This window comes from Corythoichthys intestinalis, chromosome 4 (assembly GCF_030265065.1).
Source record: "Corythoichthys intestinalis isolate RoL2023-P3 chromosome 4, ASM3026506v1, whole genome shotgun sequence".
In the NCBI taxonomy this organism is placed as follows: domain Eukaryota; kingdom Metazoa; phylum Chordata; class Actinopteri; order Syngnathiformes; family Syngnathidae; genus Corythoichthys; species Corythoichthys intestinalis.
The window spans coordinates 13,749,314-13,761,059 of record NC_080398.1 but is presented as its reverse complement, the minus strand read 5'-3'; the positions used below and the strand labels follow the sequence as shown (position 1 = coordinate 13,761,059).

Sequence of the window (11,746 nt, the reverse complement as noted above, 5' to 3'; positions counted from 1 at the left end):
GTAGTATGAACGTAGCCTTAGAGAATTAGCGAACATTAGAGAACTTGGCGCCAAAACATGAGAAGGCAATTATAAACTTGGGTAAGACTTCAATTTCCATCCTGATCTCCAAACTTTGACCCCTCTGCCACAACCAGGACTCAACATTCACAAGTTCCCTGTTGCCTGCCTCCTACTCATTATAGCTACCCTATGTCAGCAGTTCCCCAGTCGCGCCAAGTCTTTACACAGCCCCCAGCACCTCTACCTTTTTCCCCAGCGGGTCGTACGTTTGCAGTCAAATCACGCAGAAATGCAGTGTAATAGTGCCAGTGTCAGCTATCCTTCTCTCGCTTCCTGTGCCCTCCACCCTTTATGATGGTGGGACAGTCTGGCAAAAGGCATCGCAATGGAAAATGTCATTAATGAGGCTTAACTTCCTAGGTTTAATTAGCACGCTCTAGCGGAGACACAAGTTGGCTTGTCTTTCTATATACGGAACGACAGCTATAGTTCTTCAAAGACATGGAAGAAATAAAGTGTTAATTGTGTGCATTGCTTTGAAGCCTTGAGTTTGTGGCGGTGATTTAAATAAATGGAACATGGAACTCATGGAAGCAGAGCTTAATGTTTGATAAATTTTCAGCACATACCAAAACAGCCAAATTCAGGTTTACTATTCAAACCATCAACATCATCACTTGGACTCCATCAAAACACAGCAAAAATGTGATAACATGTTGCAATGTTGAATTTGTTTCTTTAAACAGGCTGGCAAAAGTGTTGCCATGGGAACTTTATGCCTGGCAACCCAAACAGCCTGGCAACTAGCCAAACCGTTGCCATGGCACAGATGTGAACCTATGTATGTTGAGTTGCAGGTGTGACTGTGTTTCTAGGTGAGATGTGTGATTGGGAGGTAAAAATGTTAAATAGTCCACTATTCTGTACTTGATCTTGAGAAATAGACATTTTTAAAACATTTCCCGCAAGAGTGTAAAAGTTTAAGACCTCCAGAACCATTAAAAAACGTCAAAATAGCTGTTGAGATAATTTCCCAAGAGACGAAATGTTTCTCGAATTGAAGCAATCAGGCAAGCTGTGTGGGTAATTTGACATGCACAGATAAAGTCAAACCTAACTGAAAATTCTACCTTTGTAGATAACACTAATTGCATCTTTAGGCTCATTCATCATTCTAACCCCATCCACCCAATCCAACCCAAATCCACCCAATCCAACCCACCCACCCACCCACCCACCCACCCACCCATCCATCCATCCATCCATCCATCCATCCATCCATCCATCCATCCATCCATCCATCCATCCATCCATCCATCCATCCATCCATCCATCCATCCATCCATCCATCCATCCATCCATCCATCCATCCATCCATCCATCCATCCATCCATCCATCCATCCGAGGTCAGATCGGTGGGGACAGCTTCAGAAGGAAAACCCAAATCTCCAGCAACTTCATCCAGCTCCTACAGGGGGATCCCAAAGTGCTCAGGAGGCTAGCTGTGAGACATAGTCTCTCCAGCAGGTCATTGGTCGACCCCAGGGCCTCCTCCTAGAGGGACTTGCCCGTAAAAACTCACCAGGGAGGCATCCGGGCGGCATCCTAATCAGATGCCTGAGCCACCTCATCTGGCCCCTCTGGATTTGGGGGTGCAGCTGCTGTACTCCGAACCTCTCCCGGATGACAGAGATTCTCATCGTATCTCTAAGGGGGAGCCCGGACCCCTGTGAAGGAAAGTGCTTGTATCCGGGATGTTGTTCTTGGGGTCATAACCCACAGCTTTTGACCATAGGCGAGAGTAGGACTGTAGCTGGACCACTTAATATTATGCTTTGCCTTTCAGCTCAGCACCTTTTCTACCAAGATAGACCGTTACAGAGTCCACATCACTGCAGACGCAGCACCATACCGCCTGTAAATCTCCAGCTCCATTCTTCCCTTACTCATGAACAAGACTGAGATACTCCTCCACTTGAGGAATAACCTAATACCTGACTCAGAGAGGGCATTACACTTTTCCAACAGATGATCATACTCACAGGTTTAGAGATGCTGATTCGTACCCTGACCATATCACACTTGGCAATTAACTGTTTCAATGGAAGTTAATGATCACGGCCTGATGAAGCCAATATCATCTACAAAAAGGAGGTATGCAATATTGAGGTTAGCAAACTGGTTCTTCCCAACTTCTCTGCTGCGCCTAGATACTCTATCGAAAAAAGGTTATGAACAGAATGACAAGGGGCAGCCTTGGAGGAGTCCAACCCTCACTGGAAACGAATTCGACTTACTGCTGGCAATGCGGACCAAACTCTGACACCGGCCGTACAGACTGAAGTGCCTCTATTATGGACCCCCCCAAAGGACTCCCCGACCAAGTATACATAACACATGTAGACTTCAATGCCTCCTCAAGTACCCTTATGAGGGGTGTAGAGCTGGTCCACTATTCAGGACAAAAACCACACTGCTCCTCAGGAATCTGAAGTTCGACTTCCTGACGGACCCTCCTCTCTAGTACTCCTAAATCAGGTGATGACCTCATGGGAAGGAGAACCCATAAACCCTCTTCGGCTGTGCCTGGCCGAACCCATGGGTGCAGGCCCCGCCACAAGGTGCTCGCCATCATACCACACCTCCAGGCCTGGCTCAAGGGTGGGGCCCCGTTGACACGCGCCAGGGCAAGGGAATGTTCATTTCTGTTTTTCATCATAAGAGGCATAATGAGCCGTTCTTTGTCTGCGTCCTCACATGGTACCTGTTTGCCATGGATGACTCTGCCAGGGGCACAAAGCCACAGACAACATAGCTAATAGGATCATGGGACACACAAACCCCTCCACTATGTTAAGGTGATGACTCATGTGGGGCACTGTGAAATCATACAATAATATTTACTGAGACTACGCTGCTACACTAAAGCAAACCAGCACTTTTGATGCGGCTAAAGTGAAGCAACAAAACTTTCAAATGACATATCACTTGAAGCCCTAAGGACTTGACGATACTACAACATAACTTGAATAAATGATTATTATAATTGATTCTTTTAACTGCTGTTTAATGCTGGCATCATATAGATGCAGATGGCGGTACTGAGGAACCAAGCAGGGCAAGCGGAGTACGTCATCCCATCATGTGACTAAACGGACCAATCATGAGATCTGCGCAGCATTCTATACACAGTGACAATTTATGACAAGTCATGGCTTCATAAATTTATTATGATTCTCAGCATATTGTAACAACAAACTGATGATAGCTTTTAACTTAGTGGTTGTTGATTTTAATGAAACACTGTGTTGTGAGGGTTGTGTTGTTTAAGTGTATATAGTTTATAATACAATGGGAATGTCAGTGATATTGTGTAAAATCCTTACATTCAAAAGGTTGTGTTTAGATGAGATATGTATGTATGTATGTATGTATATATGTGACAGGTCACATATATACATCAAGATGCTATTACCTTCTGATGGCATTCCTGGTTCACATGCAGCCGGTGCATCACAGCTCGAAAGGAAAGACACATCTGAAACACACACACAAACATATAGGGAACGTCTGCACTTTAATAAATGACTGTTTAACCAAGAGGTCACAGGGTCAAAATCTGCCGCTGCAAGTGTCACTGGCCAAGACAGCGACATTTATGAGTTGCTGAGACATCATCAAAATGTGCTGTGGAAGATCTAATATTGTCTTGTCTTTGCAGCATTTCATCATATTAATCCTTAAATCACACTACCATACGGACTGCAGCTAATCTACAATGTCACATAATTCATAAAGTTCCAAATAAATTCACGGTTCCATCTCTGTAGGCCATGAAAACATTATTTGATCAAATAATTAGATTATAGATAACCTCACCCAAACAATTACCAATTTGTTATATATAATTCAGTCCAAATTAATTGAATCGTTAATAAGCGGCAGTGAAGATTCAACATGACATTAAGGTGACGATTGCTCATTTGCATTTTGAGTGTTGACATTTATATAAACAGATTTGCTGACAACATGGCTGTGGCCTGATGGTAATTCATTCCACTTTAATGTCATATAATTACAGTTTGACAGCAGATGGGAGGACGTGGCTGCTGCCAATGCAGACACAATTTTCTGCAGCATAAACATTGTGTGGTATTGAATTTATGATATCTGCAAGGCATCTAAATGGAGGGAAAAGCGCTAAGCCCCCCGCTCCGGTCCGACAAATGGAACTTCAAAAGAAGCAGCCAAACAGCTTTAGCTGTCCGACTACACAAAGAGCATAATAACTCCCTGCCCACTGGGAGCTGCAGCCTAGTTCATTTAGCCGTTGCGAGCCATGTCTCTGCACATGTGTCTTTGTTCCGCCGCCAGCTTCTCTGAGGCTCCCCACCTTCTGCTGGCTACAAAGCGGATGTATAGAGGAACCTTTTGGACCTCAATTTTACAGAGGAAATGCTTTCCCTCCCTCTCTACCCTTCTATTTGCTCCTCACATGTAATGCCTGATTGACCACAGCACCCCTTAAAGAGGTCAAAGGGCAGGCAAAACAGTCTGGTGTCATGGCAACCTGTATGCCACCAACCAGAATGGTTGAAGAAAAGCGGGGGGCTAAGGGGGGCTCAAATGAGCTGTCAGTTAAGCCTTTTAAGAATGCTGCCTTGTGTTTAGAATGGTATGTGTGTGATACAGAATTACACACACATAATGCACCTGTGTTGTGAAAAGGTCCCTTCAAATCTGCTCTCCAAAATAATGAAGTCAAATCCCACTGAGTGACGCATACAAATGGGCGCCTATAGAATGATTGGGAAGTTGTGGTGGCGGGTGTTTGCATCTGTACGTTCACGCACTTCTGGGAGTGTGTTTTTGTCGTGCGTGGGGTACACTCCTGTGCTAAGAGGTTCTTTGTGACCGCTTGATGCAGTGGCAGTGTGTCCGTGATGGGGGAGGGAACAGAGTAACGGATAAATGGGAAGCAAATGCATTCAGATCAATACTGAGAGAAAGCGATTGGGGTTGAGAGGAGAAAGTGGAGAGGTGGTGAGTAGGGAGAGAGCGGTGGGCTGTGGAGGGACTGATTAATCATTCCTGTATTGTTATTGATTTTCTGTTAAGGGGTGAGTCAGACTCTGAATTATGTGCCTTGGTGTCTATGTGTTCTCCAGGCCTCATTGGGGGTGTAAAGTAATCGATGAGTCCCAGACTTCCCAACGGTTTTGCTATGCTCTACAAACCCTTTAGAATCTTTCCATGCAGCAACATTCTGACAGTTTGTAAATTCAGCACAACTAAAACTAAGAGTTTCGATGGCAATACTTTGTTAAAAAAAAAAAAGTGCAAATATGTTTTCAACATTGAACGGAACAAGGAAGAGAGGGGGTGAACAGGAAATCCCCTACAAGGAGCTAATGAGGAGCTGACGACTAACCAGACATAACAGAGTAGGGGGTGGGTTGAGGGCGGCATTGGGGTTAAAGGCATTCTGACATTGGCTGCGACTTTGTTCGTGCATGATATGTACTCATAAGCTTGGCCAACATGTGAGCACAACGTGAGGTTTTAGGTGGCAAAGATGCACATAGTGCCCACCCTTCATCAAGTGAATGGACCACCACTTAGTGTTACCTTGAACTTGAACAATAAGTCTGGTGTTCGTGCTGGGGCCACTTCCTGACCATTCCATCCCTGTATGGAGGCAGCCGACCGCGGCCTCTCCTTTCATCTTACAGATGTGACCCTGCCGACCTGAACGGACAAGAGCCACGTCTACTTCCTCCTTACTCATGACACTGGTAAAAGTTCCATTTGTGATGCTCTGGAAATATCATAAGTGTCTATGAACCATTCATTGTATTATACTTAGAATGTTCTTACGTTCTAAAAATCCGGGGAGGTGAGCTAAGTTATTTTCTAGAAAGGGAACACTGCTACGTATTATGTCTGCAATGTTGCAAACTTAGCGACTTTGCTATATCCGATAACTTAACTGGCCCAGCTAACGATTATTTTTCTAAAAGGAAAAAAGCCACATTGACAAGGGTGTTCCTATCGTTAACAACATTCATAATTCCATATCAGCACACTTTTCAATTGTATCATATTGAAGAGGTTCTGCACAGTGTACATGATTTTTGCTAACATTGGCTGGAAAGTAATACAGTGGTAACTCGACATACGATCGCTTCGACACACAATCTTTTCGACATCCGACGTAAAATTTGACTCGCCATTTGTTTCTACATCCGACGACATGCTCGAAATACGACGACTTTTGACAGTGCCGCAGTTTCTTTGTTTTGCCGCAAGACGAACGCATGGCTGATTTTCTTGAGAGAGAAATCAACACAGGATCCAAAAACGTTAGTGCAGGTGGAGAAAAAAAGACAAGGTGACGCTTACCATTGAAATGAAGATGTAAATGATAGCAAAATATAAGCATGGTGTGTTCATGCATGAACTGGGTCGACAATAGGGCCGTAGAATGTCGATCTAGGCCGGCGGTCTTTCTCCGTTCACCAGTCTTTATAAGTTAAGAGGACAATTTTTATTGTGGTAACGTTGCCAAAGAAATCGGCAGCTTCGTCAGGTTTCTAATGATTTATTCCATCAACTTGTGCAACACTGATGCCAGCATCAAAACAGGAAGTAAAATAGAATTGCGCTCTCTTGGTCACGTCAGCCCCGCGGTGCGTTCAGGTACAGCAAAAAAGGGTCCGCCACATTAGAACTCGATTCGTTACATTATTACAGGTATTATTATTATTATTATTACTATTATTATAGTATTATTATTCTGATTTTTATTCATAATGTATTTGTTTTGCTCTTTGTAATTGTTATTTGCAATAGTAACAGGAGTATTTATTAAGGATTTAGTGTAGATTTTTGGGCTGTGGAACGAATTAATGGAATTATAATGTATTCTTATGGGACAATCCTGCTCGACACACGACCATTTCGACTTACAAAGTAAGTATTAACTTCGTATGTAGAGGTACCGCTGTATGTTGTTTTGTATATAATTATGATGATTGCAAAAAAAAAGTTTTTAGAATTTATATTTCCGAATTACAATACACAAGTATGCCATATCATCACAAGCAGCAGTATATGACAGTGTATATATATTCCCTATATCAAACTGGAATACAGTTGAGCTGGAGTTACCCTCAACAATTACTCCAGTTTCTCAGGTGGCCCTTCTAGAAAATTAATTGCTCACCCTTGGTTTAAAGGGATTATGTCCATATGATATTTAGCATGAAATTGATGAGAATATACAAGAAACAAACTTGATGTTTAGTCTAAATAACAAACCTAAATATAATAATTGAAATTAGGTGAAGATTCAATGATTTTTAAAAAAACTGTTCACCAATAATTGGAACATCCTTACTTGGTATGAAAAACACAGACATTTGTTCACCAACAACCCCCTGTCGACAAACATGGTGGAGGTCATGATTCCGTTAGCAGATAATGCCACAAATAATTTTGCTTCCCCCCTCTTCAATTCTTCTCTCCAACAGTTTGATCCAAGTCACAGACAGTTTGCTTTTATCTGCCTTCATCTTTCTATCACAGTGTCCTCCTCCTCCTCCGCTTCATCTTTCTCCTACATGTCTTGCACCAGAGAGGTGACATTTCTGCCATCAGTGAGATTATGTTCCACATTAAGGAGAGGATTGTACACAGTGCCAGACAAGATGAGCTGACAGTAGGAATGTTAAACTATAAAGTTAAAACTACTAACTGCTGTTCTCATAACAACTGAATTTCATCTGGAAAAACAGTTACTTCAAAATAAACTATAGAATCAATCTGGTAATGGATTATTAACTACTTGACTACAAAGAGCCTGAATTAAAGTATCAATGAATGCACATTGGGTAGGAGTTTAAGGAATGAGGCCAAATTGCCAAAAGCAAGAAATGTTAATACATTGGATTTTTTTCCCTCTTTTCCTGCCTGAGTTCCAGACAGCTGAAACAGGTTTCTCCAACTAACCATTGGCATGTAAGATTCAGACTTTGAATTGCCTAAAGGTGAATTTACATGTGAATGGTTTTCTGTATTTAATACCACCCTTGTGACTGACTGGTAATCTGTCCAGGGTATTTGCCTCTCCCAATGTCAGCTGGCAGACGGTGGTAAACAAAGTACGAAAAGAGCATGCGATCTTATTACCACAATGATGTTTTATGATGCAGTGAAAGGAAAGCATATTGCTCATTAACACATCAATTATGGAATCTTTGTTGCAACTATAGGGCTTCTCGTTAAAGGACATTGGAAGGCTAGGTAACAAACCTGCAGCCTCACAGTTGAGACATGACCGCTATACAACGTGAACCAAACCAACTCACTGCTCAAAAAATGTTTACACCAAAGTGCAAAATAATTCATTGTTAAAGGTAGGGCTGCAGCTATCGATTATTTTAGTAGTCAATTAATCGATGAACTAGTTAGTTCGAATAATCGAGTAATCGGATAAGGAAGATAAAAAAAATTAAAATACCTAAGCTGAGCCTCAAACAGCATAAAAAAATAAAATAAATGAGGATCTAAGTACAACTAAAGAACAATAGACTAACTTTCATAGCAAAAGTTTGCCAGCTTAAATGCTATAAAATGCTAACATTTTTTTTTACAAAGTTCTTAACTAATGGTTCAAACATAAATTCCCACAGCTAAATATACCAATAAACTCAATTATGAATGCATTAAAAACATTAGCTCAAACAAAAACATAGTTTATGTTGGTCTTAACAGGGAGCAGCTGTATTCAGCCATGTGAAATGAGTTATGTCATATTCACTGTTGCCACTAGAGGGCAGTGTATCCACTCAAATCAATAAAACTAAATGCAAACACTTTCAAAACAAGCCATTACAACTAGTGTTGCACCGATACCATTTTTTGGGCCCGATATCGATACAGATACCTGGCTGTGCAGTATCGGCCGATACCGATACCATTCCGATACCACTCTGTTAGCAAAAAAAAAAAAAAAATCATATATATATATATATATATATATATATATATATATATATATATATATATATATATATGTACGTATAAGGGATGCAACTATACAGTTAAGTCATGGTTTGGTACGATTTTCGATACAATTCAATACATTGAATGCTCTGAAACAGAAAATACAACTGTTATTAGGGCCCGAGCACTAGGCGTGCGAAGGCCCTATTGTTTTGCAAAGGATTATTATTATTTATTTTTTTCAGGGCAAATGAAAACGGCCAATTTGGAGGCCTGAACATGCACGAAAAGTCACCAAAATTTGCACATACGTGCGGAAAATTGTAAATTTCGATAATTTTGCAACGTTGAAAAAAAATGTAACAAAATGGCTCAGTGGCGCCCCCTTGAAATTTTAAAATTGGCCTATAACATTAGGGTCTGTCAACGTAGAGCAATAAAATTTGGGGAATCTATACCTTGTCCAAAACCGCTCCAAAAAAGCATTGGCACCCATATTCCAAACCCAACAGGAAATCGGTTATTTTGGATCGAATATGAAATTTTTATCGATTTACAGGGTGCACATTTGAGGCCTTTTCGCCGAGGGAGTTAGTTGGATCATCTTCAAAATTGGTAAGACTGTTCAGGAGACATATGAGGTCTTAAGTTTTTAAAATGGTGTGTTTTCATTCACGGGTCTGACCTGGGCGTAGTGCCAAAGTCGGCCATTTTTTCGGCAAAATGACAAATTCAGTAAATGACTAATAGTTCCTTCACACAACGTTCAATCTTTTTCATATCTGGCATGTATGTGCGACATCCCACCCTTAACACGAGTGCATTGAAATATTACCCATTAGGCCTAGCGCCCCCTAGTGAGAACAGGAAATGCCTTTTTTTACGAGACAGGTTCCTCCTCCAAGGAAAAAAAATCTGTTGACCTCAAACCTGCATCAGGGGAGCCTTAAGACCTGTGTTCAGGTGCCTGATGAAAAATATTGAGGTTTCGTTGAAGCGGAGGGGTCCAAACAGGAAAGTGAAAATGACCGTCAACAATTTGTCTCGCAAAAGACTTTGAACAGTCATAACTCGGCAGATATACAACATATCTGCGCCAAACTTCCCGTGCTTGTTGAGAGTCATACTCTGAAGGGTCTGGTAGGGGTCATTTGCATCAACTCTACAGTGCCAACTAGTGGCGACAGAAAGGAATTTTTAAAAAAGGCCTTTCCTATTGGGTTTTTTCAACGTAGAGCAATGAAATTTGGGGAGTCCATACCTTATGCAAAACTGCTCCAAAAAGTCTCTTGCACCCATTTTCCAAATCCAACAGAAAATCGGTTATTTTGGATGGAATGTGAATTTTTTATCCATTTGTAGTAAAGTATACATTTGGAGGCCTGAACATGCACGAAAACTCACCAAATTGTGCACATACATGCGGCTTTGCGTGGATTTCGATAATCTTGCGGCGTTACAAAAAAATGTAACAAAATGGCTCAGTGGCGCCCCCTTGAATTTTTCAAAAAGGCGTTTCCTATTAGGTTCTTTTAACGTAGAGCAATGAAATTTGGGGAGTCGATACCTTGTGCAAAACTGCTCCAAAAAGCCTCTTGAACCCATATTCCAAACCCAACAGGAAATCGGGTATTTTGGATCAAGTGTGAAATTTTTATCAATTAACAGGGTGCACATTTGAGACCTTGTCACAGAGGGAATTAGTTGGATCATCTTCAAAATTGGTTAGACTATTCAGGAGACATAAGAGATCTAAAATTTTCAAAATGGTGCGTTTTCATTCATGGGTCTGACCTGGGCGTGGTGCCAAAGTAAGCCATTTTTTCGGCAAAATGACAAATTCAGTAAATGACTAATAGCTCCTTGAAACAACGTTCAATCATTTTCATATCTGGCATGTATGTGCGGGATCCCACCCTTAACAAGAGTGCATTGAAATATTACCCATTAGGCCTAGCGCCACCTAGTGGGAACAGGAAATGCCTTTTTTTACGAAACAGGCTCCTCCTCCAAGGAAAAAAAATCTATTCACCTCAAACCTGCAAGAGGGGAGCCTTAAGACGTGTTCAGGTGCCTGATGAAAAATACTGAGGTTTGGGTGAAGCAGAAGGGTCCAACAGGAGAAGTAAAAATGACTGAACCCATTTCGTCTCACCAAAGGTTTTGAACAGTCATAACTTCTACAACACATCTGCGCCAAACATCTCGTGCTTGTTGAGTCATACTCTGAAGGGTCCTGTAGGGGTCATTTGCATCAACCCTACAGCGCCAACTAGTGGCAATAGAAAGTCACTAATTTTTTCTAATATATGTCCAGTTCTTTTCAGGTTGGTCATTGTAATTTCAAGACCTTTTGTAATACTTATTTCACGGCCCATGTCCACATGTCTCTGTCTGATGCCGTGATGACCCTTTGTTCGCCATTAAAAGGAAATATTTTTTTTCAGAGACTCAGGCAGCTTATAGAGCCACAGAATTTGGCACACTTGGTCGAATTGGCCCAGTTAGAAGATTCATTTTGGTTTTGAATAAGGGCTTGGCTGCACAGCTCAGTAGCGCCTCTTTTTTTGTAGTACTCTTTTCAATAGGGGTTTTTATCTATTAGGTGTGTGAATTTAAAGAGGCGACTTTCGAGCATGTGAGGTTCTAATGGGATGATTAGAGAGGACGATCTGCCACCTCCCTGACCTGCACACTGTCCGAGTTGCGTGACGTCCGAGTTGCGCAAGATTGCGA

General features: G+C 41.6%; 1 long non-coding RNA gene across 1 annotated transcript in view; it reads right to left on the bottom strand.

The window, feature by feature from the left end:
- Nucleotides 1-1,459: 1,459 nt before the first annotated feature.
- The window catches only part of LOC130914504 (uncharacterized), a 34,568-nt gene continuing 24,281 nt past the window's right edge, over nucleotides 1,460-11,746 (bottom strand). The window contains exon 3 of the long non-coding RNA XR_009062942.1: nucleotides 1,460-3,542. This is a non-coding gene — a long non-coding RNA (uncharacterized LOC130914504). The remainder of the gene's footprint in view (nucleotides 3,543-11,746) is intronic.